This window comes from Cetorhinus maximus, chromosome 20 (genome assembly GCF_964194155.1).
Source record: "Cetorhinus maximus chromosome 20, sCetMax3.hap1.1, whole genome shotgun sequence".
Classification (NCBI taxonomy): Eukaryota; Metazoa; Chordata; class Chondrichthyes; order Lamniformes; family Cetorhinidae; genus Cetorhinus; species Cetorhinus maximus.
In genome coordinates, this window is record NC_135898.1 from 22,923,127 (window position 1) to 22,940,666 (window position 17,540).

Sequence of the window (17,540 nt, forward strand, 5' to 3'; positions counted from 1 at the left end):
CTTAAATGCTGGCCAGTTGGCGACGCCCACATCCCATGAAAAAAGTTAGCTGTCCAATAGAAGCCAGATTTGTCCAGGAACTAGTCTCTTTCACACACAGAAAAATAAATATTTTCTGAAATAAGCATTGTCAGATGAAGGACACATCCTAACCCCCCACACCCCCAACACCACCCCTAGTGCAGCCAAGCATGCCCTCCACCCCCCCAAATCCCCAGCGCTGTCAGATTTGAGACCCCACCCCCACCTCCAGTATTGTAAAGCTTTAAAAATCACAATTTTCCCTAGAAATTAAGGCCAGCTTCCCTTCGGGAAAATATCTTGGACATTGCTGAAAAGGAAGACATGTTGCCAAAGCTCATCAGGACAAATGCAGGAATACCAAATTTCAGAGGTTAAAGATTTGACCTGATTGCTACACTTTGCAACTTACACACCCCAGATACTCTGAATATCAACAAGGAGTTATCTCAAAGGGTTAGCATGTTCCCATTTAAAAAAATCTTAAACAGACCGAAAGAACGCAAAATGAATATTTTAGCACTTTCTAACTTGTTACACTGAACTCAGGTGACTGGCTGATGAAACTATTATTTTCCTTCAGTGTACCTTAGATTTGCCGTAATTGCGGATAAACCATTGATTCCTTGCGTGGACTTTGTGAAGAATCATCCATCTGTTAAATTATACAGTGGTTTAGTTTTTATACTTCACTGACTCTCCACTTCATATTTTGTGTTTTTGGTCGTCCCAGCATCTCATAGCTTACTGAGAAATTTAACATCGAATCTCAGATTGAACAGCTGTCCAGAGATTATCGTTATGTAAAGATTTATTTATGTAATTTTCCTCCGTCCACTCCTTTTTTCTTCACACATTTCCTCCTTTGCCCCTTCCTATCCTAACTCCCATCTTGCTTTTTATTTCCTTCTTTCCCCCCCTCTCACTTTCTCCTTCCCTCCTTTGATCCTCCCTCTTCACCCCTTGCTTCTGGTCTTCACCCCACAGTGTTATTCAGATCCACGCTAGGTTGGTTAAGTTAAAACTAAGGCTCAGTTGCTTTCTTTGCTGGAAAATGTTTATTGACTTTGTTCACAGTCAACAGTACTCCAATGCCCAGTGTCCCAGCTATCCCCATGCATAGGTGTACAAAACTAGACTAAAAGGTATGATGGCTATGTGATGGCAAACATTTAAAGAATTAATTCATGATATGCAATGAATATATATTCCCTTAAGGAATAAAAATCCCAGTGGTCCAACCATGGCTAATAAGAGAAGTTAAAAAGTGTTAGACCAAAGGGAGGGGCTTATAATGTTGCCAAAAAGAATAGAAAGCCTGAGGATTTTAGAAGTCGGCAAAGGAAGATGAAGAATTGATGAAGAGAGAATAGAATACAGGAGTAAACATAGCAAGGCATATAAAAACAAATTGTAAAAGAAATTCGCAGAAATGAATGTGGGTTGTCTAGAGACAGAGACAGAAGAAAGTATAATGTGGAATAAAAGTCATTAAAGAAATACTTTATGGGCAGAATTTTCGGGTCAGCGAGCGGGGGTGGGGCCCGCTCGCCAACACACAAAACGACGCACGGTGAGTTGGGCGGGCGTCCCAACATCACCGCGTGTTATTTAGATTTTCAGTTCGGCGGACGTGCAGCTGAGGGTCGGCTACGCGCCTGCCGAACTGTCAAAGGCCTATTAAGGCCATTTAAAAACTAATTAAACCAATTAAATGGTTGGCAGGCAGGCAAAGAGCCCAGGCGGCTTTCGCATTGGTGGCAGTAGCTGCAAAATGGCCTGTTCAGAATGGGCAGGCCGACCAGCCTTAAGCATTGTTAACATGAGTAAGGGGCTGTTTGGATATGTATACACAGGCCACAGGCTTAACTTCCTACGTTACAGCAGTGATGAATCTTCAAAACTACTTCGCTGGCTGTGCTGTGCTTCTTGGGGTCATGAAAGGGACTGTAGAAATGCTAATTCTGGAATCGGCTTTCCTGGCCAGTTTGCCTGGTTCCGAGATTGTGGAATCATTTTTGACTTCATTTAAACCCCAGCTGGCACCACGATGTTCCGTGAGGAGCCTGTCTACAGCCCTACCGGTATCCGGTTCTGGAAACCGCACTTTAGGAAGGGTGTGAAGACTTTAGAGAAGGGGGCAGGAAAGGATTACCAATCCGGGTCCCAAAGGATGAGGGACTCCAGTTAAGTGCATGGATTGGAGAAGTTGGGACTGTTTTCCTTGGAGAAGAGAAGGCCGAGAGGAGATTTTGGTGGAGCCGTTCAAAATCATAAGAGGCCTTTCAGAGTAGACAGGGAGAAGCTGTTCCCATTGGCGGAAGGATCGAGAACCAGAGGGACACTGATTTAAGATGATTGACAAAAGAACCAGATGCGACATGGGGGGAAACCTTTTTTACCCAGCGGGAGGTTAGGATCTGGAATGCACTGCCTGAGAGCGTGGTGGAGGCAGGCTCAATCGTAGCTTTCAAAAGGGAATTGGATCAATATCTGGACAGAAAAGATTTGCAGGGCCCTAGGGGAAAGGGCAGGAGAGTGTGCGAGGTGAGTTACTCTCACAGAGAGCTGGTATGCTCACGATGGACAGAATGGCCCCCTTCAGTGGTGTAACCATTCTATGATCCTGCAACCATCATTCGGTGTGGAGCTTGGGCCCTGATCAACAGGGACCGACAGCGCAAATCTATGCTGCTGGCTCAAATGTGGAAGGGAAACCAGACACTGTTGCTCATCACGTAGGACCCAGTTATCTTTGTGAAAGTACAGGTTCCTGTAACTGTGTGACAGAGAGGAGGAATGAAGAAAGAGGAAAGGGTGGGGGGGCGCGGCGAACTGGGAAATCCACAAGGGTGACAAATCCAAGAGAGAATGCTAAGCTCTGAGAGGCAGAGAGGCTGTGAAGAGGGAGAGGCCACGAGAGCGAAGGAAGGGGGTAAGGAATGAGAAAAAGGAAAGAGTGTGGAGCGAGATTGTGAAAGACGGAACGGAGGGAAATTGCAAGAGAGAGAATGAACAGGAAGATGAAAAATCGAACCAGGAGAAGGAATAAAAGAACAGAATGGCGGGAATGTAAGTCAGAAATGAAATTAGGGAAAAAATCTTCATCCCCAGCTTGTATGATTCAGTTGGCCGCTACAGAGCAGAAGGATTGTGACAAAAGCATGTGTAAGTTATTGGTCATGGGACTGGTAGAAGCTTTTACTTTTACACAAAAAATGCGATAATTCAGCTCAGCAGAATGCAAAATGGGCTGAGGACAAATCACCCTCTTGGGCGATAGCTACCTCTCTGATAATTTAATGGCAAAATGAATACTTCAATACGAAGCAATGCCTTGGCTCTCTGCTTAATGGGCTACATTTTATTCAACTGACTGCCAAGTGCATTTACTTTCAAACCAAAATGTTCCACTTTCAATCTCTACTGATTTAGCTTACATAGGATATCCAGCACAGAAACAGGCCATTCGGCCCAACCAGTCCGTGCTGGTGTTTATGCTCCACTCGAGCCTCCTCCCATCTTTTCTCATCTAAATCTGGCATTGTAACCCTCTACTTCCTCCTCCTTCTCCCTCATGTGTTTGTCTAGTCTCCCCTTAAATACATCGATACTATTCACTTCAACCACTCCCTGTGGGAGTGAGTTCCACATTCTCACCACTCTCTGGGTGAAGATGTTTCTCCTGAATTCCCTATTGGATTTCTTGGTGATGATCTTATATTGACGGCCTCTAGTTCTGCTCTTCCCCATAAGAGGAAACATTCTCTCTGTATCCACTCGATCAAAACCTTTCAGAATTTTAAAGACCTCGATTAGGTCACCCCCTCAGTCACCTTTTTTCGAGAGGAATGAGACCCAGCCTGTCAATCCTTTCCTGATATGTAACCCCACACATTTCTGGGATCATCTTTGTAAATCTTCCCTGCACCCTCTCCAGTGCCTCTATATCCTTTTTATAATATGGTGACCAGAACTGCACACAGTGCTCTCAATGTGGTCTAACCAAGGTTCAGTACAGGGTTAGTATAACTTTTGTTACTTTTCAATTCTATCCCTCTAGAAATAAAGACTAGTGCTTGGTTTGCTTATTATTACGGTCTTGCTAACCCACGGCACAACTTTTAGTGATTATTGTATTTTTACTCACCTCTCTTGGACCAGAGCAGCAGCTGGGGGGCAACACTTGACCCCACCACTCCTAGGGAGGATAGAACTAGTGACCATCACTGCCCATAGTACAAGCGTGTGAAGGCTGAGGTCAATCTCAGCTACGATGCACTACCCAGTCGAATATCATGTCTGTACTTAACTGCTCAGGCTCAAAGAATGGCCTCTTTGGTTTTATTTGTTATTGGGATGTGAGCGTCGCTGGCAAGGCCAGCGTTTCTAGCCCACCCTCGAAGCAGATGGTGGAGACCCGCCTGCAGCTGAGTGGCTTGTTCAACCCTCTCAGAGGGCAGTTCGGAGTCAATTGCATTGCTGTGGGTCTGGAGTCACATGTAGGCCGGGCCGGGGTAAGGACGGCAGATTTCCCTTCCCTAAAGGGGCATTCGTGAACCCAACTGGTTTTTACAACAATAATTAATGAGATTATAGTGTTTTATTCCAGATTTATTAATTAATTCAGTTTAAATTCCACCAGCTGCTGCAGTGGGATTTGAACCCACATCCCCAGAGCATTACACAGGGCCTCTGGATTATTGATCCAGTGACATTGCCACTATGCTACCTTTCCCCTGCTTGTGTGGGGCGCTCACAGGCTTCTACTAAAGAGGTGCCACGTAGAGCTGAGCACTCTGAGTGGATGAAAAATGGGCGCTGGGTTAGACCTTGGGCCCTTTCCCTGCCCCCGGGGCCTGTTTGACAGGAAGGCAGGCAATAAGCAGGGGCAACAGCCTTCAGCAGCAATTTAACATGTAAATACTGCCCTACCCACCCACTGCATGGATTTATGAGCCAACATTACTGTACAGGAACAGCTACACGTTAACACCAAAGGAAAAACGCTTGAAGCATGGTGAGAATTCCGCTTTCTTTTTCCCTGGAAAGTTCTCGAGTCCGGTGCTGACTGGGGATGGGGGCTGACCTGGATTTTGGAACCTCTGACAGGCATGGCTTCAGTCACAGTGACCACGCTGAGGGGAGAGATAAGGTTGTTTGTTGGTTTGCTGCTCTACATGGTGTAACAAGGGAAAGGATGTAACGCCTCCAATTCACCCGCGTTACCAGAGCCGATTTCCCTGTTTGCATCATTTGTGACAAAGCTACAGCAAGTGGGGGCGGGGGTGGGGGTGGCTGGAGCGGCTGTGGAACAAGAGGTCACTGAAGGTCACCTCACTTTCCCAATTAAGCCCATGTGCTTCAGTCAGCCCTTGCACTGTGGGTGAATTCCACTTGAACAGCCAATTCAGGGCAGGGTCAGTGTGTGCGCTGGGTGGGCACAACGGAAACCCTGAATGCACTCCTGAAGCAGAGCACTACATGGTTAACCCCTGTTGATGCCTCACAGGAAGGGAGACAGCAACACAGAGAGGGTGGAAATGGGGAACAAATTAAGCTAATTTAGAATCTTGCAGAGATGCTTAGATTTACACATTATTCCACATGCAGACACACACACACGCACAAACTCTTACAACTTCACACTGCCTACAAATTTGCAGACACTTACTCAAGTAGGCCACAGCTAGAGGATTGTGTCCAGTTCTGGTCACCACATCTTAGGAAGGATGTGAGGGTCCTTGAGAGGGTCCAGAGGAGATTTACCAGAATGGTTCCAGGGATGAGGGGTTTTAGCTACAAGGTTAGGTTGGAGAAGCTGGGGTTGTTCTCCTTGGAGCAAAGGAGATTGAGGGGAGATTTGATAGAGGTGGACAAGATTCTGACAGGTTTGGATAAGGTAGACAAAGGAAAGCTGTTCCCATTGGCGGATGGTGCAAGGACTAGGGGGACACAGATTTAAGGTTTTGAGTGAGAGATACAGGTGGGGGGATGTGAGGAAGAACTTTTTTACACAGCGAGTGGGAATGAGCTGGAACTCGCTGCCCACGAGGGGGGTGGAAGCGGAGACGATGAATGATTTCAAAAGGGAATTGGATGGACACCTGAGGGAAATAAACTCCAAGGGATACGGGGATAGAGGGGGAAGAATGGGACTGACTGAATTGCTCTCGAGAGCCGGCATAGACTCGATGGGCTGAATGGCCTCCTCCTGTGCTGTAATGAACCTATGACAAGGGCAACTCACATACTTGGACTTACACACACACACACAGATACACACACACACAGACACAAAGACACACACACACATACACACACATACACACACACAGACACACACATACACACACACACATACACAGACACAAAGACACACACACACACAGATACACATACACAGACTCAAAGACACACACACACACACACACACACAGACACACACACATACACAGATACACACACAGACACACAGATACACACACACACAGATACACACACACACAGACACACACACACACAGATACACACACACAGACACAAAGACACACACACACATACACACACACACACACAAAGACACACACACACAAACACACACATAAACAATTGCCATTAGCTGGTCACTTCATATACCTCCCTGTAATTAAAATCTCATCAAATAATTAACCCAGCTTTCCTGCCGGCTTCCAACAGTGTGCTGTCAGAGTCTCGCTTCCTCCAGTCCTGAAACCGCTTACTGATTCCACAGCCGGCGTTTGCTTTTGGGTAAGCTTTGCCAGTGAGTTTGGCCGGGCTATTCCACTACAGAGGGCATCATAGATGAGTTTAACCCTGGCTGCGCCCAGTGACCTGCCCCCTTTCCAGCAGAAGCAGCAGTTGGGAATCGGGACAGTCCCTCCCACCAGACAAGGGGTGCTGGGCAATATTTATTTGTTTCGGCAAGGCCCGGTGAAAATAGTGCAGTTGTGGTCCAACTTGACCTGCATTTAGCTTGGGGAGGAGGAAATAAAGTAAGCGATGGGCTGAGAAATGAAGGCTCTGTACAGGAGCATTGATTTATTGGAGCCTTCATTGTCTCACACAGTCAGTTACTCAACAGGGTAATTAAATGGGGTTTTGCGCAATGAATATTTTCCAGGCTGATGACCCACTGAGAGACTGATTTCTTCAACTGCAGCTCTGGGCCACAGCTCCTCGCTGCTTGGGCGAATTTCTGTCTCAGTGGGCCTCAGATATTCCCTGTTCTCTCCCGTGTTATCAGAAGTTTCCCAAAGGTAGCTCTGAGGCGGGAGGGGATGCAGGGTGGTGTTGGCGAGCGGGGGGAGGGGGGAGGGGGGAGGTGGGGAGAGGGGAAGAAATTCCATATTTCTGGGCATATTTGGCAGGCCTGACAGTACGTGAAGGAGGGACGATGTCTTGCGGACACCTGACTTGAATGCTGCGCAGAGAGCCATCAAGGACTCGGTAGGGCCGAATGGCCTCTTTCTGCCCCGGGGTGAGGCGGTGGCTCCTTTAAACCCTCCTCTCTGGGAGGTGCCGAACAATTTTCTCGGGATCTCTAGCGTTTGCACCCCCCTGCTTTTGCAGAGGGGCTTGGCCATGGTGTGCGTCTCTGGACCCGACTGTGTGACATGTTGTACCTTCCTCACATCCCTTGCTGCATCGAAATGATTATTCGTTTCTGACAGTAGCCAAGAGAGTTGCATCTGAGACATGACTGACTATCAGCTTTCAGTAGTTGGCACCCCACCGTGTGGTCCTAGCTCTCCTGAGGCGGCAGCGGTTATAGAATGGTTACAGCCCAGAACGAGGCCATTCGACCCGTTGTGCTCATGCCAACTCTCCTTAAAGGCTACTCAGCTGGTAACACTCCCCCAGCCTGTTTCCCCTGCAGATCTGCACATTTCCCCCCTTCAGTTAATGACCCAATTCCACTTTGAAAGCCACGACTGAATCTGCCTCCACCACGCGGTAAGTCGGAGGAGCAGGACTAGGCCACTCGGCCCATCGAGTCTGCTCCGCCACTCAATGAGATCATGGCTGATCTGATAATCCTCAACTCCACTTTCCTGCCCTTTCCCCATAACCCTTGATTCCCTTACTGATTAAAAACCTGTCTATCTCAGCCTTGAATATACCCAGCCTCCATAGCTCTCTTGGGCAGTGCATTCCAGATCCGAACCACTCTGTTTAAAAAAGACGTGTTTTCCTTAGGTCACCTCTTCAGCCAATCACCTTAAATCGGCGCCCTCTGGTTCTCGATCCTTCCACTGATGGGAACAGTTTCTCCCTATCAACTCTGTCCAGACCCCTCATGATTTTGAACACCTTGATCAAATCTCCTCTCAACCTTCTCTTCACCAAGGAGAACAGCCCCAGTTTCTCCAATCTATCCACATAACTGAAGTTCCTCATCTCTGGAACCATTCTCGTGAATCTTTTCCGCACTCTGTCTAATGCCTTGACATCCTTCCTAAAGTGTGGTGCCCAGAACTGGACACAACACTCCGGCTGAGGCCGAACCTGTGTTTTATAAGCTCCTCACTTTTGTACTCTATGACTATATTTATAACGCTCAGGATCCCGTATGCTTTATTGACCACTTTCCCAACTTGCCCTGATGCCTCCAATGATTGTTCACATATCTCCCCCAGGTCCCTCAGCTCCTGCAGCCCCTTTAGAATTCATCATCACATAAAAACCCAGATCATTATCAACAGATTTGCTGATAGGATGTGAGAAGGCTTCTAAGGAGCGTAAGCGCTGGCCGTTAACGCGTTTCTGTCTGTGGGAGCTTGCTGTGCGAAAATAGGCTGCTGCGTTTCCGACATCACAATGGGGACTACACATCAAAAAGTACCTCACTGATTGTAAAGCACTTTGGGACATCCTAAGGTCAGGAAAGGCACTATATAAATGCAGGCCTTGCTTCCTTTGCTCACCGGGGTTGGGGGGCGAGGGAGGGAAGTGTCCCACTTCACTCTCCTCGCCGCCCACCTTGTGCCTTCAATCAACATTACTGAAGCATTCAGGGGCAGAAACTCACCAGTCACACTGACATTCACATTCTGGGATTTGCTTTTTGTCACTCTGTCAACATTTTCCTTTAACTGAGCTGCTATCTCTGTCACTGTGCCAACCATCCATTATTCTGGTTTTATTTACTGTTCTACCACCAGGTCCCTATCAAGTGCCAAGTATTGAACTATGGGAACGAATTGGGTTAGCGGTGACCAATGTTGGCGTCAAAGTACCCAGCGCTAGGCTGACCTCTCTGACCCACTGGAAAGAAGGTTACACAGGAGTAAACCACAGCCCTAGGGAAGGGGAATGGAGGAGTGGGTAAACAACAGCCCACCTGGTACTGATCCCCCATCCATTCTACCCTCCGTAAACCTGAGTTCATTCAAAACAAAAACAGAATTACCTGGAAAAACTCAGCAGGTCTGGCAGCATCAGTGGAGAAGAAATCAGTTGACGTTTCGAGTCCTCACGACCCTTCGGCAGAACGTCGTGAGGACTCGAAACGTCAACTGATTTCTTCTCCACCGATGCTGCCAGACCTGCTGAGTTTTTCCAGGTAATTCTGTTTTTGTTTTGGATTTCCAGCATCCGCAGTAGCTTTTAGCTTTTTGTTTTCAATCAAAACTGTGCTGCCTGTGTCTTGACTCGCAAGCAAGCCCTGTTCACCTGTCACCCCTGTGTGTGCTGATCTGCACTGGCTCCCAGTTAAACAAATTTAATGTTGTCCTCCTTTAAATCCCTCCATGTCCCTCACCTTCCCCCCACCCCACCAGCTCCCTATCTCTGTAATCTCTTCCAGCCCCACAATTTCTGAGATATCTGCACTCCTCTCAGTCTGGCCTCTTGAGCATCCTCGATTTTAATCTCTCCACCGTTGGTGGCCGTGCCTTCAGCTGCCTGGGCCCTGAGCCCTGGAATTTCCTCCCTGCACTTCTCCTCCCTCTCTACCTCACTTTCCTCCTTCAAGACACTCCTTAAAACCAACCTCTTCGACCAAATTTTTCCTCACATTTCCGATTGCTTCCTCTCTGGGCTTGCTGTCAGTGCTGGCCTGATTATGCCTTGGGCATTTTACTACATTAAAGGCGCTATATAAATGCAAGATGTTGTCCTGATCGATGAATGCAAGCTACTCGTGCTGCCAGTTTCTCTCGCACTGTAACGTCCCTCTTCGTAGCTTGCCCAAGAACTGATAAACCTCATTAAACATTTATTGGCCATCTGTTGCGCAGCCAGGTCTCTGCTAGGCAACAAACTTCGGACATGAGAGGAGTGAAATAACTGCCAGAACACAAGATTGCACTGCAAGAGCTGGTAAATTATTAATGGTACATTCTCCATTGTTGTGTTTTGCACTCCTGTTGCATGGACATCGATGTGTTAGATGGAATCAACAAATGGAGTTAGGCCTCGGGAGTTAGGTCCTGACGATTACAACAAAAAAAAATGTGGAAAAATTATGTGTTGTTAATTGAAAATATGGCTGACTTCTCCTGTTGACGTTGTTATCTGGGATTAATTTTCCACAACGCTGAATACAAGAGCACTGTGTACAATTTTGGTTTCCTTACTTAAGGACAGATATACTTGCAGTTCAGGGAAAGTTCGCTGGGCTGCTCCCTGGGACGAAGGGGTTTGTTTTATGAGGAAAGGTTGAGCAGGCTGGGCCTATACTCACTGGAGTTTAGAAGAATGAGAGGTGATCTTACTGAAACATATAAGATCCTGAGGGAGCTTGACAGGGTAGATGCTGAGAGGATGTTTCCCCTCATGGGGGAATCTAGAACGAGGGGACTCAGTTTCAAAACAAGGTGTTTCCCGTTTAAGATGAGATGAGGAGGAATTTCTTCTCTCAGAGGGATGCTAGACTGTGGAATTCTCTTCCCCAGAGAGCGGTGGGGGCTGGGTCATTGAATACATTCAAGGCTGAGGTAGAGAGATATTAGATCAACAAGGGAATCGAGGGTTATGGGGGGACAGACAGGAAAGTGGAGTTGAGGCCACAATCAGGTCAGCCATGATTGTATTGAAATGGCAGAGCAGTCTCGAGGGGCCGAATGGCCCACTCCCGCTCCTGTTTCTTCTGATGCTAGGCAAGCTCAAGATGTCAATCACCCAACCAAAGCATCTACTAAAGTTAGAGCGTGCGTTCCTGTCACAGCTGCGCTAATAAAGGAGCTAAGTTGCTTGTGCACTTTTAATTCTGGGCTGTCTCTGGCTGTTTCTAGCCATAAGAACCTCACACTATATTGCACATGAAACTCTCCTCAGCCTAATGCATTCACTTTATAATACTGCCCTCCTGAGCGGGGACAGCAGGCTCATCCACCATGGAGCTACTGCCACTCCCATGGAATGACACCTCAACAACCCTGGGGATTTGTTGGTGCCTCTTTGAACCCGTGTGTGACCTCGCCACCCAGAAAGCTGGCCGCTGCATTACCCTTGCCCTGTGCGCTGCCTGCAGGCCATTAGTGCCCAGCGCTCTCACCATGTGCAGGCTCCACGTCGAGGCTAACCTGTAAGTCCCACGCCGGGTGGCTGCTGTGTGAGATCGAGTGATGGTGCGTCTTCATTGTCACTGCGTTCTGACTTCCTCTCCGCCGCCTGGCCAGGCTCCTCCTCCTTGGGGAGGTCCGAAAGGAGAAAATTGCGGGTGTAAGGTGATGGAGGGAGGGAGCAGGTTGGTGGGGAGATGGTCAGAGGTGTCTGCAGCTTGAGGAGAGTGTAGGATGAGGAGGAGGTGGGATGTGGGAAGGAGAATTAGGCATCGTTGAGTAAAGTGGTCTCCGCTCCATTACGGGCAAGGCCGGCACAGTAATCCCCAGTGCTAGCTCCTGCATTGGGTTAGGACAGGGAGGTGCCTGTACCCCTCCAGTTGGCTCCTGATGCCTCTGGCTATGTGCCCCCTGATCCTACAAGAGAGGTGTGTAGGTGCGTGCTTCGGTGATGTGGCTGTCGTAGTTGAATAGCTGGCGGTGTGCCAAATAATCAAGTTGTGGGTGTGAGGCTTGCAGACGTGGCATGTGTGGGTGTGTGCGTGCGTGTGTGTGTGTGGTGAAGCTTACGAATCTCAGGGGGATGATAGAGGTTGTTGGTAGGTGGGTGATGGGGGCTGTGGTGAATTGAGAGGTTGTTGGTAGGTGGGGGGTGGGGTTGTGGTGAATTGATAGGTTGTTGGTACGTGAGTGATGGGGGTGTGGTGAGTTGAGAGGTTGTTGGTAGGTGAGTGATTTGAGATCTGGTGTATTGAGAGGTTGCTGGCAGGTGAGTGATGGGGGGTGTGGTGAACTGAGAGGTTGTTGGCAGGTGAGTGATGGGGAGTGTGGTGAATTGAGAGGTTGTTGGCAGGTGAGTGATGGGGAGTGTGGTGAATTGAGAGGTTGTTGGTAGGTGAGTGATGGGGAGTGTGGTGAATTGAGAGGTTGTTGGTAGGTGAGTGATTTGGTATGTGGTGAATTGAGAGGTTGTTGGTAGGTGAGTGTTGGGGGTTGTGGTGTATTGAGAGATGGTTGGTAGGGGAGTGATGGAGGTTGTGGTGATTTGAGTGGTTGTTGGTAGGTGAGTGATGCGAATTTTGGTGAATTGAGAGGTTGTTGGTAGGTGAGTGATGGCAGTTGTGGTGAATTGAGAGTTTGTAGGTGAGTGATGGGGTTGTGGTGAATTGAGAGGTTGTTGGTAGGTGAGTGATGGGGGTGTGGTGAATTGAGAGGTTGTTGGTAAGTGAGTGAGGGGGTGTGGTGAATTGAGAGGTTGTTGGTAGGTGAGTGATGGGGGGTTGTGGTGAATTGAGAGGTTGTTGGTAGGTGAGTGATGGGGGTTGTGGTGAATTGAGAGGTTGATGGTAGGTGAGTGATGGTGGTTGTGGTGAATTGAGAGGTTGTTGGTAGGTGAGTGATGGTGGTTCTGGTGAATTGAGAGGTTGTTGGTAGGTGAGTGATGGTGGTTCTGGTGAATTGAGAGGTTGATGGTAGGTGAGTGATGGGGGTTGTGGTGAATTGAGAGCTTGTCGGTAGGTGAGTGATGGGGGGGTGTGGTGAATTGAGAAGTTGATGGTAGGTGAGTGATGGGGGGTGTGGGTAAATGAGAGCTTGGTAGGTGAGCAATGGGGGTTGTGGTGAATTGAGAGGTTGTTGGTAGGTGAGTGATGAGGGTGTGCTGTATTGAGAGGTTCTTGGTAGGTGAGTGATGGGGGTGTGGTGAATTGAGAGGTTGTTGGTAGGTGAGTGATTTGGAGTTTGGTGAATTGAGAGGTTGTTGGTAGGTGAGTAATGGGGGGTGTGGTGAAGTGAGAAGTTGTTGGTAGGTGAATAATTTGGGATGTGGTGTATTGAGAGGTTGTTGGTACGTGAGTGATGGTGGGTGTGGTGTATTGAGAAGTTGTTTGTAGGTGAGTCATTTGGAGTGTGGTGAATTGAGAGGTTGTTGGTAGGTGAGTAATGGGGGTTGTGGTGAATTGAGAGGTTGTTGGTAGGTGAGTGATGGGGGTTGTGGTGAATTGAGAGGTTGTTGGTAGGTGAGTGATGGGGGTGTGGTGAATTGAGAGGTTGTTGGTAGGTGAGTAATGGGGGTTGTTGTGAATTGAGAGGTTGTTGGTAGGTGAGTGATGGGGGTTGTGGTGAATTGAGAGGCTTTTGATAGGTGAGTGATTTGGGGTTGTGACTGGAGAGGTTGTTGGTAGGTGAGTTATGAGGGGTGTGGTGAATTGAGAGGTTTTGATAGGTGAGTGATTTGGGGTTGTTGTGAATTGAGAGGTCTTTGGCAGGTGAGTGATGGAGGATGTGGTGAATTGAGAGGTTGGTAGGTGAGTGTTGGGAGTTGTGGTGAATTCAGAGATTGTTGATAGGTGAGTGATGGTGTGGTGAATTGAGAGGTTGTTGGTATGTGAGTGTTGGGTGTTGTGGTGAATTGAGAGATTGTTGGTAGGTGAGAGATGGTGGGTGTGGTGCATTGAGAGGTTGTTGGTATGTGAGTGTTAGGGGTTGTGTTGTATTGAGAGGTTGTTGGTAGGTGACAGATTTGGAGTGTGGTGTATTGAGAGGTTGTTGGTAGGTGAGTGATGGGGGTTGTGGTGAATTGAGAGGTTGTTGGTAGGTGAGTAATGGGGGGTGTGGTGAATTGAGAGATTGGTAGGTGAGTGATGGTGGTTGTGGTGGATTGAGAGGTTGGTAGGTGAGTGATGGTGGTTGTGGTGAATTGAGAGATTGGTAGGTGAATGATGGGGGTTGTGGTGAATTGAGAGGTTGTTGGTAGGTGAGTGATGGAGGGTGTGGTGAATTGAGAGATTGGTAGGTGAGTGATGGTGGTTGTGGTGAATTGAGAGGTTGGTAGGTGAGTGATGTGGGATGTGGTGAATTGAGAGGTTGGTAGGTGAGTGATGGGGGTTGTGGTGAATTGAGAGGTTGTTGGTAGGTGAGTAATGAGGGGTGTGGTGAAGTGAGAGGTTGTTGGTAGGTGAATGATTTGGGATGTGGTGTATTGAGAGGTTGTTGGTACGTGAGTGATGGTGGGTGTGGTGTATTGAGAGGTTGTCTGTAGGTGAGTCATTTGGAGTGTGGTGAATTGAGAGGTTGTTGGTAGGTGAGTGATGGGGGTTGTGGTGTATTAAGAGGTTGATGGTAGGTGAGCGATGGGGGTTGTGGTGTATTAAGAGGTTGATGGTAGGTGAGTGATGGGGGTTGTGGTGTATTAAGAGGTTGTTGGTAGGTGAGTGATGGGTGTGTGGTGAATTGAGAGGTTGTTGGCAGGTGAGTGATGGGGGTGTGGTGAATTGAGAGGTTGGTAGGTGAGTGACGGGGGTTGTGGTGTAATAAGAGGTTGATGGTAGGTGAGTGATGGGTTGTGGTGTATTGTGAGTTTATTGGCAGTTGAGGATGGGGTTGTCGTGAATTGAGAGGTTGCTGGTAGGTCAGTGATGGGGGGTGTGTTGAATTGAGAGGTTGTTGGTAGGTGAGTGATGGAAGGTGTGGTGAATTGAGAGATTGGTAGGTGAGTGATGATGGTTTTGGTGAATTGAGAGGTTGGTAGGTGAGTGATGTGGGATGTGGTGAATTGAGAGGTTGTTGGTAGGTGAGTAATGGGGGGTGTGGTGAAGTGAGAGGTTGTTGGTACGTGAGTGATGGTGGGTGTGGTGTATTGAGAGGTTGTTTGTAGGTGAGTCATTTGGAGTGTGGTGAATTGAGAGGTTGTTGGTAGGTGAGTGGTGGGGGTTGTGGTGAATTGAGAGGTTGTTGGTAGGTGAGTGATGGGGGTGTGGTGAATTGAAAGGTTGGTAGGTGAGTGACGGGGGTTGTGATGTATTAAGAGGTTGATGGTAGGTGAGTGATGGGTTGTGGTGTATTGAGAGTTTATTGGCAGTTGAGGATGGGGTTGTCGTGAATTGAGAGGTTGCTGGTAGGTCAGTGATGGGGGGTGTGTTGAATTGAGAGGTTGTTGGTAGGCGAGTGATGAGGGTTGTGGTGAATTGAGAGGTTGTTGGTAGGTGAGTGATGGGGGTTGTGGTGAATTGAGAGGTTGTTGGTAGGTGAGTGATGGGGGTTGTGGTGAATTGAGAGGTTGTTGGTAGGTGAGTGATCGTGGTTGTGGTGAATTGAGAGTTTGTAGGTGAGTGATGGGGTTGGGGTGAATTGAGAGGTTGTTGGTAAGTGAGTGATGGGGGTTGTCGTGAACTGAGAGGTTGTTGGTATGTGAGTGTTGGGTGTTGTGGTGAATTGAGAGGTTGTTGGTAGGTGAGTGATGGGGGTGTGGTGAATTGAGAGGTTGGTAGGTGAGTGATGGGGGATGTGGTGAATTGAGAGGTTGTTGGTAGGTGAGTGATGGGGGTTGTGGTGAATTGAGAGGTTGGTAGGTGAGTGATGGGGGTTGTGGTGAATTGAGAGGTTGGTAGGTGAGTGATGGGGGTTGTGGTGAATTGACAGGTTGTTGGTAGGTGAGTAACGGGGGTTGTGGTGAATTGAGAGGTTGATAGGTGAGTGATGGGGGGTGTGGTGAATTGAGAGGTTGGTAGGTGAGTGATGGGTGTGTGGTGAATTGACAGGTTGTTGGTAGGTGAGTAACGGGGGGTGTGGTGAATTGAGCAGTGTTTGAAGCTGCTGGGGCAGTTGGGTAGGTATGCCATTTGAAGATGCGTTCACTGGCCTTGACCATTCGTGCGAGATCACTGGGCCCCTTGTGGCAATCAATCCAGTTTGACAGGACTTGACACCTTCATTGAGCTCCATGGCGATCTGCTCCCAGTGCCTTCTGAGCCTGTGCCAGGAGCTCCTCGGGCCCCTCTGTGGATACAGGACATCTCTCCTCCTTTGCCACCACCTCCAGTTCAGCAGCTGAAAACCTTGGTGCCCCGAAGTTGGCATGTTGCCCACATTGTAGTCAGGCGCGGGCTAATCGCAAGCCTCGAAACCTGCACCTGTTTCTCAGGGGCTATCCGATTTAGCGTCCCCCTTCTCCCCTCCCGACTCTTATCAAGCAGTGTGTAGGCTGTTTTATTTGCTGGCTGAACTGACCGGCTTTTTTAGGGTCGCGAGGTGACACAATTAAAAGCTCAAGTGGGATTATGTGGCTCAGCAAAGACTTCCTCGAGATTAATGGAGTATTGTTATGTGCCCTGTGAGCACAAGCACAGGCTGACTGCCGCATTGTTTGCCAATCTTATTCGGCGTTTGGAAGATTACAGCAAACGTTTGAAACCTTGAGAGGGGACTGTTCGGTTTGCTGTTGAATATCTGTTTGCAGCCGGATTACATGGGCTTTCTATTGTGGCAAGAACCCAGGCCTGATTTTAACCCTGTTGGGCTGGGGAGCATTTAATATTGGCAGGGTGATTCACTCGCCTTCTCACCTCCTGTGTAAACTTCCCCCATCCTGATTTTAACGGTCCAATCAATGGGATCCAAACCTGGCATGTCCCTGATGAATATATCATTGTCATTTTGGCAGTACAGTACGTGAGCATTGCTGGATTGAGAACCAAGTTGCCAAAGTTTTCCATCTTCCACTCATCATGACAAATGCAAGAATACCAAATTTCAAACCATCACAAATTGCTGTTAAACCTGCTGTCCTGGCCTGGCCTACATGTGACTCCAGGCCCACAGCGGTTGACTCTTAACTGCCCTCTGAAATGGCCGAGCAAGCCATTCAGTTCAAGGGGCAATTAGGGATGGGCAATAAATGCTGGCCCAGCCAGCGACGCCCAAATCCCGTGAGCGAATGAAAAGCAAAATACCGTGGGTGCTGGGAATCTGAAATAAAAACAGAAAGAGCCAGAAAAACTCAGCAGGTCTGGAAGCATCTGTGGAGAGAGAAACAGAATGAACACTTTGAGCCAAACCTGCCTCTTTGGAAAGCAGAAGTCACTTAGCGTACTTCCGGCCAACCGTGTGCTGGTTTGGTTCTGAGCTGACGTCTGCGAAGTCAGCACATGTGCCCACGGGTACGCTCGCAGAAAGCTCCCTGAAGGCACAGAGCTGCCTCAGGGTGCTGAAGAT

General features: G+C 48.3%; 1 long non-coding RNA gene across 1 annotated transcript in view; it reads right to left on the bottom strand.

The window, feature by feature from the left end:
- Positions 1–6,171, bottom strand: part of LOC144694973 (uncharacterized) — a 125,528-nt gene extending 119,357 nt beyond the window's left edge. Inside the window, exon 1 of the long non-coding RNA XR_013579842.1 lies at positions 6,030–6,171. This is a non-coding gene — a long non-coding RNA (uncharacterized LOC144694973). The remainder of the gene's footprint in view (positions 1–6,029) is intronic.
- Positions 6,172–17,540: the final 11,369 nt, after the last annotated feature.